The 24,767-nt window shown below is 37.0% G+C and overlaps 1 long non-coding RNA gene across 1 annotated transcript; it reads left to right on the top strand.

The window, feature by feature from the left end:
* The first annotated feature begins 8,074 nt into the window (after positions 1 to 8,074).
* Positions 8,075 to 23,221, top strand: LOC125260166. Its single transcript, XR_007182979.1, has 3 exons — positions 8,075 to 8,128; positions 18,400 to 18,547; positions 22,657 to 23,221. It is a non-coding gene; the product is annotated as an uncharacterized LOC125260166 (long non-coding RNA).
* Positions 23,222 to 24,767: the final 1,546 nt, after the last annotated feature.

Raw genomic sequence — 24,767 nt, 5'->3', positions numbered from 1 at the left:
AGTATAAACTCTCAGAGCAGATACAGCGTACTGCCTTAAATCTGCAAAAGTACTTGAAAGGTCATGGCAATTGCAATTGATTCTGGTTAACATCCACATGAAGAAAGAGGCTTTTCTTAATCGCAGCGTACCTCTAAAGTGTATTCGGAAATCCATTCTGCCACAATAAACTACAGTGTGAGATATCAATCTTCTTGAACTGAATCTTCTTGCCATCTGCCTGGCACAGGTGTCAGTACTAGGAAGACTTAAACGGACAAATAAATTTGGTGATTTTCTACTTGGATTTCAAGAAGAAAAGCTTTCCATTGTACAGGACATTGCATTTTTTAATGATCTTCATTAAGTCATGACTTAAGTTAAATAGACCATACATCTTTCAGCCGTGAAGCCGTTCCAATTATCCCTCCAATGATTGTCCATAAATCATAAGGTGTCTCAGACATTAAAGGTAAGCAGTTAAGGGAGCTGTTTTTATATAATTCATCATAGCTGCTGTATTTGGATTGAATGCCAAACAGACTGCCAGTTTCGGCTCAGCTAAATATTTAGAGTGTTGCCATTTAGCTTTAGTGATGTGCCAGGTAACTTGTCGGTGATCCACAGAAAATACTCAGCTATAGTTCATATACTTACTGAACGTGCTGCCCTAATAGTTTACAGTCAAAAACTCTTGCAAAATGGATGCTTCGACAGGGAATCTGCCAACAATTGTTTGATCTCAAACTAATTTTTGTGAAAAACGAAACAAAATAAAGCGAAACAAGTAAATAAAACTAAATAAATAAAACTAAACAAAATTACACACCTACAGTGGGTATGGAAAGTATTCAGATCCTCTTAAATTTTTCACTCTTTGTTATATTGCAGCCATTTGCTAAAATCATTTAAGTTCATTTTTTCCCCTCATTAATGTACACACAGCACCCCATATTGACAGAAAAAACACAGAATTGTTGACATTTTTGCAGATTTATTAAAAAAGAAAAATTGAAATATCACATGGTCCTAAGTATTCAGACCCTTTGCTGTGACACTCATATATTTAACTCAGGTGCTGTCCATTTCTTCTGATCATCCTTGAGATGGTTCAACACCTTCATTTGAGTCCAGCTGTGTTTGATTATACAGATTGGACTTGATTAGGAAAGCCACACACTTGTCTATATAAGACCTTACAGCTCACAGTGCATGTCAGAGCAAATGAGAATCATGAGGGCAAAGGAACTGCCTGAAGAGCTCAGAGACAGAATTGTGGCAAGGCACAGATCTGGCCAAGGTTACAAAAACATTTCTGCTGCACTTAAGGTTCCACTTAAGTGCACAGTGCCCTCCATAATCCTTAAATGGAAGACGTTTGGAACGACCAGAACCCTTCCTAGAGCTGGCCGTCTGGCCAAACTGAGCTATCGGGGGAGAAGAGCCTCGGTGAGAGAGGTAAAGAAGAACCCAAAGATCACTGTGGCTGAGCTCCAGAGATGCAGTCGGGAGATGGGAGAAAGTTGTAGAAAGTCAACCATCACTGCAGCCCTCCACCAGTCGGGGCTTTATGGCAGAATGGCCCGACGGAAGCCTCTCCTCAGTGCAAGACACATGAAAGCCCGCATGAAGTTTGCCAAGATGGTGAGAAATAAGATTCTCTGTTCTGATGAGACCAAGATAGAACTTTTTGGCCTTAATTCTAAGCGGTATGTGTGGAGAAAACCAGGTACTGCTCATCACCTGTCCAATACAGTCCCAACAGTGTGGTGGTGGCAGCATCATGCTGTGGGGGTGTTTTTCAGCTGCAAGGACAGGACGGCTGGTTGCAATCGAGGGAAAGATGAATGTGGCCAAGTACAGGGATATCCTGGATGAAAACCTTCTCCAGAGTGCTCAGGACCTCAGACTGGGCCGAAGGTTTACCTTCCAACAAGACAATGACCCTAAGCACACAGCTAAAATAACGAAGGAGTGGCTTCACAACAACTCCGTGACTGTTCTTGAATGGCCCAGCCAGAGCCCTGACTTAAACCCAATTGAGCATCTCTGGAGAGACCTAAAAATGGCTGTCCACCAACGTTTACCATCCAACCTGACAGAACTGGAGAGGATCTGCAAGGAGGAATGGCAGAGGATCCCCAAATCCAGGTGTGAAAAACTTGTTGCATCTTTCCCAAAAAGACTCATGGCTGTATTAGATCAAAAGGGTGCTACTACTAAATACTGAGCAAAGGGTCTGAATACTTAGGACCATGTGATATTTCAGTTTTTCTTTTTTAATAAATCTGCAAAAATGTCAACAATTCTGTGTTTTTCTGTCAACATGGGGTGCTGTGTGTACATTAATGAGGGGAAAAAATGAACTTAAATGATTTTAGCAAATGGCTGCAATATAACAAAAAGTGAAAAATTTAAGGGGGTCTGAATACTTTCCGTACCCACTGTATCTATTCTCCAAACCGACTGTCCTGGTTGCAAGGATACTGGATAAAAAGGAAAAAAAAAAACTAAATTTATATATAAATTACAGTAAATGTACATTATGATACGCATTATTATGATTACTATTATTAAAAAGTATCTGCTAGGTCTCTCTATCCACTAAGGGATCCTTGTCCTGAAAGAGGTTGAAAAGGACACCAAAGGAAAAGTTCTAACACTGGCTTTCAGTGCCATCACTTCCGTCAGTAATTTGGTTAAATCCATTGCTCACAATGCAAACCTTAGTGTTGGAAGTATCCCAGAATCTCTTCTGTCTTTTCCATGGATCTGTGACCTCTTGGGAGATTAGAGAGGAAGAAATGTTCCTTACATTTATGACGGCGTCCTCTTTGCCAGCAGGACTGATCTCACAGCAAACCTCACATATGCAATAAAGCCCATCTCAGGTTGCGGGATTTTCGGCTCATCTTTATGAGCTGCATTTAAGAAGTTCTTTGAGATACTATGCCCAGTGACCATTAGCGTGAGATGGGAAAGTTTGCTATAAGTATGTTGGTTACTGAGGGGCAAAGTGGCTTCTCAAAATTGACTGAAGCAGTTCTGAAACACATAAACAGAGTCATGCTTCTCCACATATCTAGTACAGTTGTCTGTATACTGTGGTGCACATGCCAGTTGAGCTCACCAATCGTTCCTTTGATTAATGAGGAGAAGGAAAGACCTACATTTTTAGCCAAAAGCTAATGCAAACCGTGCATGCTATCTTGATTTATAACATCATCCAAACCTCCCTCTTTATCTCAAAAGCAAGTCTTATTGACAGACTTAGAGGGCTCAAGGTTTATATTTTTGTCAGCAGTGGCCGATGGTAGCTTTGGACTGATCCATCACCAATGCAGATGTGAATGAACATGTACAGTACTGTATACATGCACAATAAACCATTCAGATAAATAAACAGTAGCCTTAGAAGTATGTATTCACTGTGGAATGTCTTGATGAAAACACTTTTGATAACCTATCTTTATCCAACATACTTTGTGGGAAGAAAAAAAACACACAAGAAAACTCCTACTGTGGTGGAAAATGTTATCCAAAGTCCAAGATAATTTGACTATGTAGTTTCATTCATTTCACTTAAACAAAGGTTGTGGATACAATACAGTATATTAATCATAATGGAATGATTCATATGGCAATTACTGTTACATTACTTTCCTGTGACACCTTTTAGTATATGACGAATGTGACTGTATATTGTTTAATACATTATACCTGTGCAAAGCTCATGATGTTTACGGTGCTAGGAGGTTCTGGATGGATACTAGGGCATTACTGAGTGGTTTCTATGGTGTTTGTGGCTTCTATATCACTGGAAAGATGTTGCTAGGGTGTCCTGAGTGTTTACCTGGGCATTAGAAGGTGGTTACAAGGGTGTTTGTGGTTACTAGGCATCCTCTATAGTGGTTGCTATGGCATTACTAGGTGGTTCTGGGTGATTAATAGGGCATTGCTAGGTATTGCTATAGGGTGTTAGTAGTTACTAAGGCATTGCTAGGAAGTGCTAGGGTGTTCTGGGTGGTTACTAGGGTGTTGCTATGGTCTTTGTGGTTTCTAGGGCACTGGTGGTTGCAAGGGTGTTTGTGGTTGCTATAGGGCACTGCTAAATGATTGCTACAGACTTTCTAGGTGCTTCTGAGTGGTTACTAAGGCATTGCTAGGTGGTTGCTTGAGTGTTCTGGGTGGTTACTAGGGTGTTGCCAGTTGCTAGGCTGTTACTAAACAGCTAAGTCCACACCAAAGTCTCTAAGATAATCTGCAAACATCGTAAGTCAAATCAATTAGAAAAGAGCCTTAAGACTCCTCACCACAATAAACCACATGATATCTAGGTCACAAAACAGTGTGGAAGGAGTACTCACCCAAATTTTGGCTGGAAGAAGAATACTAATGCAAGAACTTTAGCAAGCACCACAATGTAAACAAAACAAATTTCCCTCTGAAACCATGTACTACTTGTGTTATTATCAGTTACTGACCTAAATTGCATGGTATGAAGTTCTGGACAAAGACAGATAAATGAATGAGTACTCCCAAGGGCTTCATGTCTTACCCAGTACTTAAAGAGGAAGTTTTCTTTGGCCCCTCAAGTGAAGTGTCAGCATTCAAAGCACCTTTTGATGTCCAAGTAGTTCAATGAGTGTCATTACAAAACCAAGCCTGTCCTATCTAATGAGAGACACTTCAGATTTAGGACACTATCCAGAGTCCACAGACCACACCTAAACACTTTAAAGCAGATCTAAAGGTGCAGGGAGTGTCCGTCTGAACTCCGGCATACTTATTAGGCAGGCTTGGGCGTATCCAATAGGCACCTGATTGGCGTGACATTTTCATTCATTTTTTTAAAAATGAAAATGCACTAAATATGTCATTGAAATGACCAAAAACAGAATAAACAGGTGTGTCAGTGTAAGAGCAAACTCTGTTATACTCGTTCCCATTTATAAAATAGAGATTACGTTTAAGAGCACTTAAACACAAAGTCCTGCGTGTCAAATAAAAAACCAAATGCAGAAAGACATGCAGTATTGTCGCTGATGGCCAGCAGTTCCATTGATAGGTGTAAAGCATCTAGCAGTGGAAACTGTAAAGTGGTTGTGGTGCTGTGGGAATGCAGCATTTCCAATAAGCATAACTGGAAAGCTGGTGTGGAAAAGCTACTATGCCATTTCTTTTTTCCCCTAGTGCCTTTGAGAATGAATGGCCATAAAATTTTACAGTATGAACAAAGTAAGCATTCTTACCCCAGAGAAAGCTGGACACAAATTAGTTGCAGAATCGGACACAAAAAGACTTTCTGGTTTATTTTATTTATAGAATCATATAAATAGTGACAGAAAAAAAAAACAGCCAATGTACTTTCCAACATCACAAAAAGCCATTTCCTCTAATTTCATAATTTGGAAAATATGTTTGGTTTATTTTATATAACTATGCTTCCCTCTGTTTTATGTGTAGCTGCAATCTAAGCAGAGACATGAACCATTCAAGACCAAAAAGGGAAATAATTCCATATGAAATGCAATTTTATCTAGACCTAAGAATCAAACACTAGCTGTCAATGATTATCACTAGCATGTGTATTTGTTGGACATATACTGTGGTATTAAATTATTGCCCTGAATTTACCCTGAAAAATAAAGTTTCCAGTAACAATTTAGTATGGGGAACAATACCTAAACGTAAATGCTACAACTACCTTACTAACTATTAATAAGCAGTAAATTAAGAGTTTATTTATTTTCTGTGAATATGTATTCCCCATACCAAAGTGCTACCAAGTATTCAATTAGAACCAATGACATTTTTAACAATCTATGTACTATGTACTTTTGTATGTCAAATAATTTTGGGTTTCCACTTCATGTCCAATGCAAAATACTGAAGCATATGCTTTATAAGAGGAAAATTGATTGTTTTTGTCAATAAAACCCTCTCAAGGCAAAAAATCATCAAAAATGTATTCTCTGGACTCACGTTATTTTCCTGCTCTGACTTGACAAATCCCATTAAATGTGGGATTAAATGCTCTTCAAGACATGGGTGTGTTTTGATTCTGTAACCCAATCCACCCATGGACAAGTGAGCCCAAGGGAGCGAAGTCTTGCCAGTTTGTCTCTGCTGAACATCAGTGCTGTTCCATCTTACAAAGAGATAACCATTCCAAGAAAAACACACTGCTTGTCACGTCCTGAGTTACCATGTTCTGAGGCAAATCTTTAGATAAAGAACTGAAGATGAAACTGTCTAGACAGGTCTACTGCCACTTATTCCACCTCCTACCAATTTATGCACCAGAGATTAGGAAGAAATATTACATCATATGTTATGCATTTGAGATCATATGAAAATACAGATTTTCCCTGCTGGGTCACATATTGTGGAATCGCTAACAAAATAATGGAAAGACGCTTTATAGCATCATGACAACTCACTTTAATCAAGCTTTTTCTATGGATATTTGGGTTCTTGGGAAGAAGTTTCTGCTTGATTGCAGAGCAAAGATGCAAGTGAGATCTAAAAGTATGGCTATATATTCAGACCATGTTTTGTTTGGGCTTTTTACCATAATAATTATCTCATCTTAGCAGTATATTCGAACTCAAAGAAAACTGCAGGGGGAAAAGAAAGCAAGCAGTTTAAATCTAAATAAACAGAATGCACGCAAAGCCACAGATGAACTTGGAAGTCATACTGCTGAACGACTAGAGGGTCACACATGCATCAAGTCTTTGATTTACTTTAAGAATATAATACAGTTCAATTGCTCTCCTGGCACTGAAGGCTACAATAAATCCATCAAAATGTGATTTTATAGCATGAAACCTACAGGAAAAGCAAGATTTGTGTGTATCAGTTTCAAAGTGAGGTTGGCAGTTTGAGAAGTATTGTTTTTTAAGCTTTAGCTTCCACTTTCTTCTTCCAAAGTCCACCAATATCATTTAACCGATACTCTGATGAGGGTAAAGGAGAGCACACATCAGGTAACTATGAACAGATGGGAGGTTTTTGTCTTTATAGTCTGTCAGGCAGAGAGAACAAAGGGCTCAGCATCTTTACGACTACAGTATGCAAACTGCAAAACTTCTGAAATCTGGATGGGGTGTGAATTTATGTGGGGTGGAGGTCCTGAGTCTCTTGTGGGGCCTGACACGCTGACCTAAGCAGGATATTTGCTTCTTCATTTTGAGTAAAAAAATTAGGGTACGCCCTAAGACTCAATTACTGCCGACACCTGCAACAGCACCGCAAGGGACGTTTTCTCACTTAATACTTCCACATTAATCAAATGGAAAGATTTCACCTGCTTCATGAAGAATTATTCAACATTTTCTGGAATAGATCTCATTTTCCTTCCATGAAACCCCTGAATTAGAGTGGCGACACCTCTGATTTGTTTTTTTGTTTGTTTTTTTAATAATACAAAAAAAGTTCATAATACAAAATAAATAAAAATAAAGTATATACAAAATATTGATATAGATTGAAATGATAGTGCAACAAACTGTCCATCATTTAAGAACACTTGTTGTACTATTTTTATTCTATATTATTCTATATTATAGGGCACCTATTATGCAAAATTCACTTCTACATGGTGTTTGACCATAAATGTGTGTTGGCAGTGTGTGAGCAAAACCACCCTAGAATGAGAAAAATCCACCCAGTGGTTTTTTTACAATCTCAATAATTCATGAGCACTGTCTCAGAACGCCCTGTTCTAAGATTGCTCTCACTGTGACGTAGAATTGCGCTAAGCCCCACCCACGTGGTTTGATTGACAATCTGGTTTTGGCATAGACCCCGCCCTCGGTGATCGGTCAACCATCCTCCATTGTTTCAACGACAGCCGGTAATGTCTCCTAAGAAACATAAGTGTTCTGTTGTGGGATGTAATAATGAACATAGTAGTTTTCACTTACTTCCGACATCAGAGCCACTGAAAACGCAGTGGATGGATTTTATTTACGAAGGAAAGGCGCCACTCAAAATTCCAAAATACGTTTATGTTTGCGCGAATCATTTTTTGACTGACTGTTTTAAGAACGAGGGTCAATTCAAAGCAGGTCTTGCTTCAAAGTTAATCCTCAAGTGTGGATCGTTGCCTACTGTTCGCGATCCAACGTCACCTCCAGAAGAAGTAAGTGTATTTAATGTTTTTTGAGCAAATAGTCATTTCAGTCGATGTCAGCCAGTTCAATAACAAATGCGTCTAAAGTTGTTGTCGTCGTCGTAGAATGTCTGTATAATTTAAACCTTGTTTGTATAGTGTGTATAAACACGTATATATATATATATATATATATATATATATATATATATATTAAAGATATTGTATTAAAAACTGTGTATGTTTACTTAGCAAACGTTATCACAGTATTTGTGTTTGTAGTTTCAAAAAATTGCGCGAACGTTATCACAGTGTGTGTGTGTGTGTGTGTGTGTGTTGCACATCCATAATTGCAAAGGGGACGCGATTAAAACTCTATAAGTACATAAATGTATCAAATAACAGTGTGTGTGTGTGTGTGTGTGTGTTGCACATCCATAATTGCAAAGGGGACGCGATTAAAACTCTATAAGTACATAAATGTATCAAATAACCATTCAGAGACGTCCGGCTCCATTCTCAATTGTGTTTCTTCTGCCGGAGTCTCTTCATCATCTGGGTCTGATTCCGGTTCAAACATGTACGGCTGAATGCCATTCAAAACTCAAAACAGCGGGTCTCTCACTCTCAGCCATTCTGCTTCTAACGACTGTTTATTGCCATAGGTATGCAAGTTACGCCCTCATCCAAAGGCAGGGCGGGGATATGCAGCTCATTTATATTTAAGGTGGTACACACCAAAACAGCTCTTTTTAAAACAGGCCCCAAAAATGACATTTTCAAATGGTTATAATAAATTAACTGTGGGGTATTTTGTGCTGAAACTTCACAAATACATTCTGGGGACACCCAAGACCAATATTACATCTTGTAAAAAGGGGCATAATAGGTGCCCTTTAAGTTATTTTTTATCATTGTATTATTTTAATTAAGACATCTTGAAATAAAATGAATCAGAAGTGTCTTGCCCATTCAAACTGCATGTCTACTATTTTAAAAAACTAATTAAAAAAATAAAAATGTATAATGCCACAATTATTATAGGTAATAAAGTAGTTTATTCTGGAAAATATAAAATAAATAGAAATTTCCATGTAAATTTCTTCTAAATTTGGTCAGTCTTATCGAGTTTTACATTCGACAGCAATTTTTTCCTTAAACTGAGAATTCTGTCATTATTTTCCAACCCTAATTTAGCATAAATCTGTTTATTATTCACCAAATATAGAGTGAAAATGTACATGTTGAGATGTCTAACCATTAAAAAATAGTACATATTACCCCCACTAGAGGGCAACATCTGCACATTTCTGGAATTGTATATATTGGTGACACTTGTCATAACAGCATATAGGTTTGGAACAAAATTAGGGTAAATAAATGCTGACAAAATTTTCATTTTTGTGTGAACCAAAGCAGGAAACAACCATTTAGTCATAAATATACAATAAATAAAGGCAAGACTCTTGACAGAAAAGAGTTTCAGGTAGCATGTGGTATCATGTTCCCAAAAAACTAAGGAGCCTAGTGAGTAGAGAGGATGTCCCACTGAGGACAGTAAGATGAGAAACTAAAGATCCCTGCAGTAGATGCAAGCCAACACAGGTGTGCTGAGAACAATAAAGGAAAATCTCTCTCGTGAGGCAATGGTATTGTCCAGAGTCTGTTCAGAGGGAAACTGGACACTATATGATGACATTTCACTTTTGGTTAATCATTTAAATCTCCAATTGATTCAGGGGTGAATTCACTTGTACGTGAGGTAATTTAGTGACAAAAATTGTTTAAGTTAGTTTGTGACGGCCTGGACAGAGCTTTAGCTGTACACATTTAAAGGTGCCCTAGAACTTTTTTTTAAAAGATGTAATATAAGTCTAAGGTGTCCCCTGAATGTGTCTGTGAAGTTTCAGCTCAAAATACCCCATAGATTTTTTTTTATTCATTTTTTAAACTGCCTATTTTGGGGCATCATTAGAAATGAACCGATTCAGGGCGTGTGGCCCTTTAATTCTCGTGCTCCACGCCCCAAGAGCTCGGGTTTGCCTTAAACAACATAAAAAAAGTTCAAACAGCTAATATAACCCTCTAAATGGATCTTTACAAAGTGTTCATCATGCAGCATGTCTAATCGTGTAAGGACAGTGTTTATTTTGATGTTTACATTGATTCTGAATGAATTTGAGGCTGTGCTCCGTGGCTAACGGCTAATGCTACACTGTTGGAGAGATTTATAAAGAATGAAGTTGTGTTTGTGCATTGTACAGACTGCAAGTGTTTAAAAATGAAAATAGCGACGGCTCTTGTCTCCGTGAATACAGTAAGAAATGATGGTAACTTTAACCACATTTAACAGTACATTAGCAACATGCTAACGAAACATTTAGAAAGACAACTTACAAATATCACTAAAAATATCATGTAATCATGGATCATGTCAGTTATTATTGCTCCATCTGCCATTTTTTGCTATTGTCCTTGCTTGCTTACCTAGTCTGATGATTCAGCTGTGCACATCCAGACGTTCTGCCCTTGTATAATGCCTTTCATCCAGACGTTAATACTGGCTGCCCTTGTGTAATGCCTCAATCGTGGGCTGGAATATGCAAATATTGGGGGCGTACACCCCGACTGTTACGTAACAGTCGGTGTTATGTTGAGATTCGCCTGTTCTTCGGAGGTCTTTTAAACAAATGAGATTTATATAAGAAGGAGGAAACAATGGAGTTTGAGACTCACTGTATGTCTTTTCCATGTACTGAACTCTTGTTATTTAACTATGCCGAGGTAAATTCAATTTTTGAATCTAGGGCACCTTTAATGCCACTAATCGAGCCTGATACTAGATTTCCTGTTTGTTAGCCTTCTATGAATGAAACCGCATTACTGCCAGTGGGTGCAGAACCAGAATACAGGGCGTCAGAGACCATCACACTTCCACACCAGTTCTAAACATTCTAGAGCTCCTTTCTGAATGTAGGAGAACCTTGTGTTTTTCTAGAGAGATGAATTATCCAGTACAGGTTATGAATTTGCAGGAAGTTCCTGTGTTTCCATGCAATTTGGTATGAACACATATGAACACATTGATGAACCTGTTTCAGTACAATATATAGGCTAGAAGAAAAAAAAAACATTGGCTAATTTCTCAAAGGAAGTCCTAGTACTGGGCAACTGATGGTTTATTACTTTCACTTATCTGCTATCAGTCCATTTCTTTCATATACTGAAATGTCTAATGCTGTCAAAACTCATCACCCCATCATGTCACCACAAAAATTCATCAAGCTTTTGTTTTTATGCATTTCCCAAACCTTTGGACCAATGAATTTCCATGACTTTTATTCAAATTATGACCGATTCGCTAATGAGTTATTCAGACTAATTTGTGATTTGTAATTTGTGAACTTGATTCATTCACAAAACAGACCTCACTGAGTGCAAGTTTTACTCGACCCCAGAGAAATATCAATGTCTTTTCAAGGCCTAGAAAACAATTCTAAAATTACCTGGCATTATTTCAAGAAATACAGTGTCTCTTTTTTCTTATTCTAAGTTAGGAAAAAAAGGCATGTTTATTTTTACAACAAATTTTTATAAACGTGGTTGGTTGGTTGGTTGGTTGGTTGGTTGGTTGGTTGGTTGGATGGATGGATGGATGGATGCCTGTTTTTTGCAGTGGAAAATGGCCAGTGTATACTAGACTTAATGAGATCTCATGTAATGAAACACCAAACAGTGGTTTGGCTAGCTTCACTAAATAGGCATATAATGAATTATGGTAAAAATGTAATGAAAATCTATGAGTAATTTGATACAGAATTACACAACAACATAACCTACAGAACAAACCTGAACATGCTTTATATGCATGTGGCCTTTGAAAAAGATAGATGACATAGATCCTGTCAGAAGAATAATGATCCTCATAAACTCTTGATTGCATCTAAGCTTCAGCCTTGTTATTTAATATTAAGGTTTATATTTTTGAGCCCCCACGAGGGAAACCTCTAATTATTCAGGCTAAACTGTCTTAGGACTGCTGATTACTGCTGATATATGTGTTTGTGTGACTTTATCATTTGGGATAAATCTTTCCTGCCAAAAAAAAAAAAAAAACTTTCTGGACAAGCTTCCTTTTCTATCTTCAAGTAACCCAGTGCCAACACAGAATCCTGATCTCCTAATTAGCCATTATCTGGGCAATATGAGCCTTGCTGCAATTCCCTCACAGGTAAGTGACTTCCCAAGTAATACCCCATCATGACAGACCAGAGACATAAGCAAAGTAACGAATGAGGGGGAAAGAGAAAACAGACTAATTTCACTTCATAGAGTGATAACATCATGTTCCCTCTCATATTAAGGGTAATTAATGAGAGTTACACAAAGTTACAGCTACTATTCTAGCTCATGAATGCTTTTCCTCTGCACATGTCTCCAATCAGATTTCAGTTCATGGCAGGGATACATAACTCATATGCATACATTTCAGCAGGTTCTAGAGGAAGTTGGATGTCTTCCATTTTGATAGCAGGCGTCATATTGTCCAGGAATAAAGATTATTGTCTACTCTATGAAGTTAACATTTACTGAGCTTTTCAAATAAATGGACTTAAACTCTTAATCTTAATACGCTGTCTCCAAGCTTGGTAACACTAAACACTCACATATACAAATTATATGTTGTTCAGTAAAAATGTAATTCAGTAGTGGTGTTGAAGCACCATTGAAGGTAGTATGTTATTCCCTCCACATCGGTGGAGGAATGCACTACAAAAACCGTTAACGGATTGATTCGTTCCAGTATTTTTTAATGAAACTGATTCTGCAAGAAAATTGGTTTGCAGCCCTAAGAAATAATATAAAATGCATTCATATTTAATCACATTCATATGTATACATTTCCAGAGCAATAATTATGAATCACTCAAGCATAAATTTCTGTTTTACAAGCACTATTTACAATCACCTTAAGTGTCCCTCCAAAGCATCTATCACAGGAAGAGTGCAGGAGAAAAAAAAAAACAAATTACCCACACTGCATTAATCAAAGCTGTCACTCTGCCCTGCATGGTTTTGATGTAAAGCTTCAAGATATATGAGTCCCTATAGCTTTCATGCTAAAATACATCACCTGCTTCTGCTGCTAGTGCTCCGAGGGTCTGTGAATTAAATTACAGTCACTTAACAGTGTGTGGTAAGAGTGTTTAAGTTCATGAACACAAAACAGCATATTTTATGTTTCAAAATCTGGAAAATATTTGAAAAGTATGCTGTATCTGTCCCTACTAATGCTTTCAGAATATGTTGTTGGTAAGTATTTGTGGCATAGTCAGCAGAGTCATGGAAAACGTCAAGGATATTACATTTATCTAGGAATGTGAGAGCATGACCAGCATTTGTCTTGTATCAGGGGCTCAACGATATGGCAAATTGCTGAAGTATTTCCTCCTTTATCAAACTCATTTCGGCATTGAACTTTCCGTAGATACTACAGACAAAAAAAAAATTGCAACTGTACTTAATGACACAAAGATACAGGGGGTAAGTAGATAACAGCAAGAATACTATTTATTTTCTTTCTTTGGGAACAGGAAAATGTCAGTGCTACATGAAACTTAAAGGTGCCCTAGAATCAAAAATTGAATTTACCTTGGCATAGTTAAATAACAAGAGTTCAGTACATGGAAATGACATACGGTGAGTCTCAAACACTATTTTTTCCTCCTTCTTATATAAATCTCATTTGTTTAAAAGACCTCTGACGAACAGGCGAATCTCAACATAACACCGATTGTTACGTAACAGTTTTAGTGATATTTGTAAACTGTCTTTCTAAATGTTTCGTTAGCATGTTGCTAATGTACTGTTAAATGTGGTTAAAGTTACCATTGTTTCTTACTGTATTCACGGTCTGTCGTTATTAAGACTGTCGTTATTTTCATTTTTTTAAACACAGTCTGTATAATTCATAAACACAACTTCATTCTTTATAAATCTCTCCAACAGTGTAGCATTAGCCGTTATCCACATAGCCTCAAACTCATTCATAATCAAATGTAAACATCCAAATAAATACATTACTTACGCAATTAGACATGCTGCATGACGAACACTTTGTAAAGATCCATTTTGAAGGTTATATTAGCTGTGTGAACTGTGTTTATGCTGTTTAAGGCAAGCGTGAGGTCCGGGGGAGGGGAGCGTGAGGAATTAAAGGGGCAGCAACCTGAATCGGCGCATAGTTAATGATGCCCCAAAGTAGGCAGTTAAAAAAAATGAATTAAAAAAAAATCTATGGGGTATTTTGAGCTGAAACTTCACAGACACATTCAGGGGACACCTTAGACTTATATTACATCTTTTAAAAAGACGTTATACGGCACCTTTAAAGAGGGATCATTAAAGCAGTGTACACTAGCAAATCTCAACTGCCTGATTGTCTATATCATCACAAAATGTAAACTATATATTACCACCTAGTCATATATTAAAAGTTTGAAATAAATTACATCCAACTTTACATACATACAGTACACTCATCACAAAATATATTAACCACACAGCTCTATATATAATGTTGGATATCCAACTTTATCCACATACATACAGAATACTCATGTAAAGCTTACCATATAGTACTGTACCATATAGCAAATCTTGACTGCATGATTGTTTATATCATCGCAGTAGCCACCTCTCTTGTCAGAGTGCCTACAGGATGTTTGCATTGTTTGATAGAGCACTCATCACTGACACAGTGAAGGACACCCACAAACACACCCAGAATGCTCAGTTTGGAACTTTATACAGAAAATCACAATTGTTAGACAAATAGGTTGAAAAGGGCTTTTTCAGTAGAAATGCAACATATGTTGACAACACTAGCTACTGTATAATGTCCAAGATTCCTGAACTCAAAACAACCTCAGACAGTCTAATGTTAAAACCATCAATTATGCTTTAGCCTCTGAAAATACATCAAGAAAGAAACTGTCATGTCCAACATGTCCATTGAAAATTAGATTCACAGCTTCTCCATGTAATGAAATCCATTGAGGGAACCACATTAGGACTACACCAGACACCTCAGCCAGGCTATTAGACACGGTTTGCCTCAGTTGTGATTCATTATGCAAAGTGCATCAAAAGACCACACATTGGCCTGTTTTGTTTACCATACAGTGCTGCTTGAAAGTTTGTGAACCCCTTGCAGAATCTGTGAAAATGTGAATAATTTTAACAAAATAAGAGGGATCATACAATATGCATTATTATTTTCTATGTAGTACTGTCCTGAATAAGATATTTTACATAAAAAATGTTTACATATGGTCCATAAGACAAAAAAATAGCTGAATTTATAAAAACAACCCACTCAGAAGTTTGTGAACCCTTGATTCTTAATACTGTGTGTGGTTACCTTGAAGATCCACGGTTGTATTTTTGTTTTGTGATGGCTGTTCATGAGTCGCTCATGAAGCAGTGAGCAGTTAAACTGCCCAATATTCTTCAGAAAAATCCCACACATTTCCAGCATCTTTTGCGTATATGAACCCTTTCCAGCAGTGACTGTAAGATTTTGAGATTCATCTTTTCACACTTGAGGGACTCAAACACAACTATTAAAAAAGGTTCAAACATTCACTGATGCTCCAAAAAGGAAACACGATGCATTGAGAGTCAGGGGTGAAAACTTTTGAACAGGATAAAGATGTCCAAATTTTTCTTATATAGTTTAAATATCTTTTTTTTTTTTCATTTAGTACTGCCCTTTTTATGCAACATAAGACACTTTGAAGACAAATTGAGTACAATATTCCTTTATCTTCAAATTCAAAAGGTTTTCACCTCCCGGCTTTTAATGCATCGTGTTTCCTTCTGGAACATCAGTGAATGTTTGAACCTTTTTTAATAGTAAGAAATAGTTTTTAATTCGTAGATCATCCAGGTAACCACACACAGTATTAAAGGTCCCATGGCATGAAAATTTCACTTTATGGGTTTTTTTTAAAGGTGCCGTAGAACGTTCTTTCACAAGATGTAATATAAGTCTAAGGTGTCCCCTGAATGTGTCTGTGAAGTTTCAGCTCAAAATACTCCATAGATTTTTTTAAATTAATTTTTTTAACTGCCTATTTTGGGGCATCATTAACTAGCGTGCGGCCCCTTTAAATCTCTTGCTCCCTTGCTTGGGTCCTCTCGCTTGGGTCATATTTATAAATTCAGCTATTTTTTTGTCTTGTGGACTTCATGTAAACATTGTTTATGTAAAATATCTTACTCAGGACAGTACTAAATAAAAAATGACATGCATTTTGTATGATCCCCCTTATTTAGTTCAAATTATTCACATTTTCAAAGATTCTGCAAGGGCTTCACAAACTTTCAAGCAGCACTGTATGTGTACGTTTACACAACAACGATGTACTAAATTTGCATTTTTGAAAAGTTTCGAGTACAGACGACAACGCTGTCAAAACGATCCCTGTTTACACGGATCTGCGAAAACAACCAGAAACGCTGTATTATTGATGCTAAGCCAGTAGTTGTCAGGATGTCACTGTTTTCAAAAATTTGTGTTTTTGTAGTTTACACAGAGACGATATGGGTTTAGTTTTGCAAAAAATTGCACTTTGAAACCATTTTCAAAAGTTTGCATTTTTAGATGAAAATGATATAGTGTAACGTCCCCTATGTGCTGAAATTTACAGCACACGTCAACTAGGACTGGTCACATAAGACCCAAAGAAAAATGGACAAATTTAATTACTATCTATTTGAATGGGAGAATCCTGAAATCTCAAAAACTGCGTGCCAAACTCACAATTAAATAACATATTTCAAATCAACAACAAAATCTGTCATGAACTGTCCCATAAATGTTGTTTCTTATGCTCAAATAGCATTAAAAAAAGCTTATTTTTCAAGCTAGACCAGCCAATGCTAATAGTCCTAATCATGCATCTCAGGTCATCAGCGATTGGCTCGTTTATTTAGAAGGCAGGACATATTCCACCATTCCACCACCGTTGCAGTTTCTCCCATTCATAAGTAATAGGAGTGCACCGTCTTTGCAGGCCTACTGTAAAAAATAAATCCGTAAAATAACGGAAAAAGTACTGGTAGCTCATTAGCTGTACATTATCCAGTAATTTTACGGACAGTTCCGTTAACCCTAAAACATAACCCAATGAAGTGCAAAATTCTAAATACAGGTAAAAAAAAATAAACCCTGTAAAAAATAAATACAGAAAATTCCATTAAATTAATACAGTACATTGTGCCCTATTCTTATGGATTTTTTTTTTTTTTTTGAGTGTTTTTCCATATATCCCTTCATAAATCATATGCAGGGCCGTCGCTACCACTGTGAAAGGTGGTGACAATTCTAGAGGCCCTCGGCCTTAGGGGGGGCTCCACGATTTCATCCAAGGGGTATAAATATGATGAATTTAACATGAAATTTCATGTATAAAATTTAATCTAAACAATTATAAGGCTATATGATTTTTGAGCACATGTTTGCATCAGTTATTCCTACATTTTTCATAAATTTAGAATCAATTTTAGAATAAAAGGCATTAGTGAATCAAGATTTGTTTGTAAAAAAAAGTTTATACACACACATTTTTTCATATACACGCTTAGTGAACTGATTTCGATAAAATCAGTTACTGCTCCAATGGGGCTTAAAGTGATTTTTGAAACTCAAACTGTGTCAAGTCAAACAGTTTCTCTGAAGTATATCCGAAAACATCCTTGACAAATCCCATTACACGATCGAACAGGTTACCCCTCTATTACGATGAATTACTGCACACCAAACTATTCTTCTACCACTCCTAGAATGATAAATTATCGGATCAGGACAAAATGGATAATGCTATTACTGTAAAAGAAAGGGCTTTTGTTGTGCCATCAATTGAAGACAACAATTCCCAAGATGTTCTTCAAGACAAATGGACAGCACAGGACACAAAGCAGCATAAATCTGCATTAAGCGCTTGGCATACATGAGAACTGGGATTTGGGGATTTTCTTTTGCCCTATTGTTGATGATTTTCACTGACGTTCAGCCAAAACACTTCCTCCAGCTTGATACATGTGGTGTGACTGATGTCTGAGGATTGTGAGAGAATACCACAGCATGTCTTCCAAACATTTGTTCTTACAGTCAGTGATCACTATCAGGGCTCAGAGAGCTCTGAGGTCACATCTCTGGTAGGATTAATACGAGGTCTGCTCAATGATGTGAGTGTCATTAAGGGATACTGATTGAACACTTCGTTTGACTACAGGAATGAGAGTCATTCCATCAGACCCACGAGACAAAAGAGGTCAGTATCATCACGTCCATAACCACAGGTCGTGCAGCACCATGGGAATCATCACATGCAATCTTCACAAGGCAGCAGATCTGGAGAGGAAAACAGACCAACTGCTGAGGTTTGTATGTCCAACACAATCATTTGACTAAAAAGAATCTGACTGAGGTCAGAGGAGGCCAAAAGGAAATAACTAAAAATTCCAAATGTCTTGAAGAAAATTCAAGAATTATTTACAGTAATTATCTTGGATCAACTAACATGAAAATAAAAATTGGAAAATAAATATGTTACAATTACTTCGAAAATATTATTTAAAGAAATGCAATAAACATACTATCAATTGTCACCATTCAAGGCTACTAAACTGAGCGGTCAGAACATCTCAATCACCTCACGTCACACTCTCACTGACCCTGTAATAACTTCAGAACTCTGAATGATTTCTTTAGGAAAAGGTTTTCCTCTCACATTTCCAGGAAAATAATCTTGGGTTACCTTTGCTAATAACCCATAGCATCCCTTTGGAAACAACGGAATACTGACCAGATGGAAACTGTGAGACAGTGTTTAAACAATAAAAATGGTATTACGTTTCTGGGATATTGACCATACATATCTCAACATACAATCCAACATTTCTGCATTTCTTAGGGGAGCTTTCCAAAAACTAGATCAAATCTTTTGGTTATACTTTCAATGGTCCATTTTAGACATTCTACTAACTATTAAGTAACTTTGCAACTACATTCAAACTAAATCTCATTAGGGTATTAGTAGACTGTAATAGACTGTTAGGTTAGAGTTAGGTGTTAGGGTTCGGGTAAGTAGAATAAGTTGACGTAGTTGCAAAGGTATACTTATAACCAGAAGAATGTTTAAAGGTGCCCTTGAATTAAAAATTGAATTTATCTTGGCGTAGTTAAATAACAAGAGTTCAGTACATGGAAATGACATACAGTGAGTCTCAAACTCCATTGTTTCCTCCTTCTTATATAAATCTCATTGGTTTAAAAGACCTCCAAAGAACAGGCGAATCTCAACATAACACCGACAGCTACGTAACAGTCGGGGTGTACGCCTCCAATATTTGCATATGCCAGCCCATGTTCCCAACATTATGAAAGGCATTACACAAGGGCAGCCAGTATTAACGTCTGGAGCTGCACAGCTGAATCATCAGACTAGGTAAGCAAGCAAGGACAACAGCGAAAAATGGCAGATGGAGCGATAATAACTGACATGATCCATGATATCATAATATTTTTAGTGATATTTGTAAACTGTCTTTCTAAATGTTTCGTTAGCATGTTGCTAATGTACTGTTAAATGTGGTTAAAGTTACCATTTTTCTTACTGTATTCACGGAGACAAGAGCCGTCGCTATTTTCATTATTAAACACTTGCAGTCTGTATAATTCATAAACACAACTTCATTCTTTATAAATCTCTCCAACAGTGTAGCATTAGCCGTTAGGCATGGAGCACAGCCTCAAATTCATTCAGAATCAAATGTAAACAATATAACGGTATACAATACTCACATAATCCGACGCATGCATGACGCATGCATGACGAACACTTTGTAAAGATCCATTTGAGGGTTATATTAGCTGTGTAAACTTTGTTTATGCACTGTTTAAGGCAAGAGCGAGCTCCGTGGGCGGAGAGCACGAGAATTAAAGGGGCCGCATAGCATAAATCGGCTCATATTTAATAGGGGTGTGACGAGATCTCGTGTCACGAGATCTCGCGAGACTAAAGTGTGACGAGATTTCTCGTCGAGGCGAAAAGTAGTCTCGTGATGTTGCCATGACAGAGTGTTAGGATGATTAGGAAAGAATATGCCACCGCTACGTTTACATTACGCCTCCACTGTCCTTTTGCTTTGTGTTTAATTTAATTCAGTTGGATAACGGTCGCCGCCGCTCCATATTTAAAGAGTTACGCGCGATCACTGAAAGTGAAAGTAAACGCGCGCGCGCATTCAAACGCGATTTCAATACCCGCATTTTGAAAGCGGCTCCTTGATTAATGCAAATATCTCTCAATATGAAAGCTATTTTAGGCTGGGCAGTGTAGCTGTAACCATCTCTTAGCTCTGTATCAAAGAAAAAGTTGGTCTTATTTGCACTTTGAATATTGAGAGAGTGTGATTATGGTTTCAACTTGTAAAGTGTTACCATAAAAATGAATAACAGTTTTCTCTTAATCTTATTAAGCACAAACAATAAGGTTTCATTTGTTAACATTAGTTAATGCACTGTGAACTGTCATCAACTAACAATGAATGACTATTTTTATTAACTAACATAAACAAAGATTAATAAATACTGTAGCAAATATATTGCTCATTGTTAGTTGATGTTGGTTAATGTGTTAATGTTAATAAATGAGACCTTATTGTAAAGTGTTACCATTTTTATTTATACTGTTTTTATTTCTATTATCAGTTTGTGGAAAGGAGTTCAGTTAGGTGGTCAAAGGTTGTAGAAGCTCATAAATCATGTACAGTAAGATCTGAAGAGATTGAAATCATACAGAAGAGAAGTCAGTCAGTTAAGTTAGTGGCAAAACCTTTTACAGTGCTTGAGTATGGTTGTCTTTTACTGCATATGATAATTCATACTCAGAAAGTAGAACTGAATGACATTCATTATAAGATGATTAGTTAAAACATTTCAAATACACCTGCAGAATATTTTTTCTAGTCATGTATTTTGCCATTGAGGATTTCGTAAAAATAGTGTGTAAAAATCTTGTCTCGTCTCGTCTCGTGAACTCAATCTCGAGTCTCGTCTCGTCTCGTGAGATACCCGTCTCGTCACACCCCTAATATTTAATGATGCCCCAAAATAGGCAGTTAAAAAAATTAATTAAAAAAATCTATGGGGTATTTTGAGCTGAAACTTCACAGACACATTCAGGGGACACCTTAGACTTATATTACATCTTGTGAAAAAACGTTCAATGGCACCTTTAAAGTGGACAGTCGAAATAAAGAGTAACCAATCTTTTTCACAAAACAACAGTTTTGGTGGAACATAATTAAATTGTAATTAAATTAAGTAGATTAAGCTTTTCTACAAAAATAACTTGGGTGGATTTGTTGTATGAACTAGATGAAAATGTGAAGCACAAAAACAATCTTCAACATCTCCAAGTTCTCATGTCCTTCTTTTGTAATACATATCATTTTTTTTTTCTGTCAGCAGTGGTTAACATTAATGTCTGTAAGACACTAATTTGTCACACAGTATTATAAAATTCGTCCAGCAGGATGTGTCTGCACATGTTCTGTGGGCTCTGCCAGCTATACTCTACTTTACAACACAAACTTTCACCAGTGTCCACATTTGATAGTGCCATTAGAAGAACATCAGAAGATGTTATTTGGCCAAAAACTGAATTTCTCACATTGTGTTGATTACAAGGTCAGGGAGAGAATAGTAATCAATAATGTTCAGATTCTTCCTCTTGCTTGGTGTCACTTTAGGTATTGTAGTATGTTTCAAACACCTGTTGTCTATCAAAGACAAGGAAACTAGCTTATTAAATGTTACAACCTGCCAATATGTTAGACACTGCAGTGTTGAAAGCTACTTTGTTATTATTATGCTAGCATGCTAAGATACAATCTCCTCATGATTAAGTTGTTAAAAACAAGCTGTTTCACAAAAAGTAGTTAGCTATACAAACTACCAAACAAAATGTAACTGTGTTAAGGCTATGTGAGGGGACAATATCTTTTAAATTACATAATTAACAAATGGGAGACCAGCTAAACCAGCTTAAACACACTAGCAAACTGTTTTTCAGGGTGTATTAAACTTAAACGTGTACAAAGGCACTTAAAATACTAGAATAAGCCATCATTTATTAAAAGAAATTAGTTGAAAACAGAACTAAATGAACAGAAGCAACTAAATATTGATAGCGAATTTAAAATATATAACAGATCTAAAATGCAACACAAATCAGTGACTCTTTTTTTGAACCATCCAAACAAATCTCTAAAATTTTTGTGACTTTTCAAAACCAAGACCATCTAATCAGGCCTTTAGTATTTCTTGTGACAATGAATTACATTTTTACACCTCTGAACATCCAACACTGCTGTAGTTAATCTGAAATAATCACACGTTACACTCTTTGTTTCCTTACATTTTAACAAATTCTACAGCAGCCAGAAGGTCTTTGGTAACCTGCATGATTTTCCCACCCACACAGACAATGCAGCTGTGCAGAAGGACCCCCGAACCCTCCAGAGATCTGCTCTAAATCACAGTCACTTCACAGAGAAGCCTGACTCTCTTCCAGAACTTTATTCTCACACTCACTTCCACAAAAGTGCCATAAGGGAACACTGATCCGACAGTGTAAGGAGAGGGATTTCACTGCCCCATCAGCCCCGCAGTGACCTTAGAGTGCTTGTGTTCTACCGATGCACCTGGAGGCTGTTCTGTAGGAAAGCAGTGGAAGTGTGGAGGAACAAAATGAGCAAAGCAGTATGAACAGACTTAAAAGTCCAGAGGATACAATAATGAAAGTGAGAAGCCCTTTGGGAGGGCAACATATATTCTGATACAAGGGTTGGAGGTGCTTCATAGCATGTTGAATTTCACAGAAAAGTGCGGTGAAACAGCTGGACACTGAACGAAATTCAATAAGGTTCTGCTGCACTATAAAGTAGCCTACTATAAAGGTGGTTTTTACAATGAATGTGACATGTAAATTTGTGACTACAGTAAATCAAAAAAGCTTTGTTAACTGCAGTAAAATAACTTCACATATTTTAAGTCCTGCAAGATGCTGTAAATTGCAAAATTCATAACATAACATTTATGAAACTGTCAGAACTCATTTAACTATTATTAATGTCCACAACAAATATAAAACAGTCACGACTCACAACCAATAACCAACATAAATTAAATTCTAAATTAAACTAAAGTCAATCATTTTAGAAGCTAATTTAGGCATTAGCTTTTAAAAAGTGAATTTGGCATCACAGCATTATAATCTACATTATAGTCTATTATCAGATTGTTTAAACAGGACCAATAATGCTCCTTTCACAAGATGTATTATAAGTCTCTGGTGTCCCCAGAATGTGTCTGTGAAGTTTCAGCTCAAAATAACTCCACAGATCATTTATTATATCTTGTCAAATTTTTAGCGTATGTCCATTTAAATGCAAATGAGCTGCTGCTCCTGGCCCCCTTTCCAGAAGAGGGCGGAGCTTTAACAGCTCACACTTCGGTTGCTCAACAACAACAAAGCTGGAGAATCTCACGCAGCCAAAATGACGATTGTCAGTAACGGTGTTCCATTATTCAAACCGGAATCGGACACTTTATGTAATTGCTGTGGTGTTGATTCAACTCATCGACTAGCATGTGCCATCATCTTTTGTGCAAATCCAGCATTGAATTGACCGTCGTTTGTGAAGCAGTCTGGAGTAAAATTACGGCATGGTAACAACACTCTACTACAACAACTCTTCCTCTTCTCTAAAGCAGCACAACATGGCCTCACTGCCTTTGTTGTGAAGGCAGGGTTTATGTAAATTTTGGGGTTTGTGATGTCACTAACCCGGGAAGAAGCTCGTTGTAGTCCCGACCAGCCGTTTGTTGTAGTCCTTAAAAAGGAAATCTGTAAATCTCCTAAATCTAAATGATTTCTGTAAATCTCCCTTTGCATTGAACTTTGAGTATTGTACTTTGCAGATGTTGTTTATGCTCAAACAGCAACATAACTAAAGTTTAAAAAGTAAAATCATTATCAAGGACCCCTTTAAATTAAATGTAGCATCCTAAAAATATCTGCTCTGTACAATTGGATATTAAATGCATTCATTTGACACATCTGGTCACACAAGAGACACTCAGCAGTAATAAAGGAAGGAAGGAAAACTATCTCATTTAAGTGTTATCATGAGTGATGGAACACAGTCTGTTTAAATGCATTACACAAGCCAACTGACATTTATCGAGTGCTTTAAGAATGAGATAGAGCCTTAGTTCAAAGCTCAGATCATTTGTGCACTCACCATACTGACAGTTGGATCCACTGAATCCTGGGAGGCAGTCACACAGTTGATGCAGGTGGCCTCTACACACCCTCCCATTAAAGCACACACCATAAGGGCAGAGAGCTGGAGCAGGAAAGAGATTTAGAAGCAGACAGTCAAACTGATCATTCTATGGGGAAATTTAACTAGAAAAATACATCTTCACAGAAAATATTAAAAGTCGGTTCAACAAGATCAAATTATTTATGATTTGTTTTGTTTATTTCACCTAGCAATGATAGTGACAAATCATTTATGATGTTCTGTT

This window comes from Megalobrama amblycephala, linkage group LG24, assembly GCF_018812025.1.
Source record: "Megalobrama amblycephala isolate DHTTF-2021 linkage group LG24, ASM1881202v1, whole genome shotgun sequence".
Taxonomy (NCBI): Eukaryota; Metazoa; Chordata; class Actinopteri; order Cypriniformes; family Xenocyprididae; genus Megalobrama; species Megalobrama amblycephala.
The sequence above is the reverse complement of the archived record's forward strand: the minus strand, read 5'-3'. Positions and strand labels throughout refer to the sequence as shown.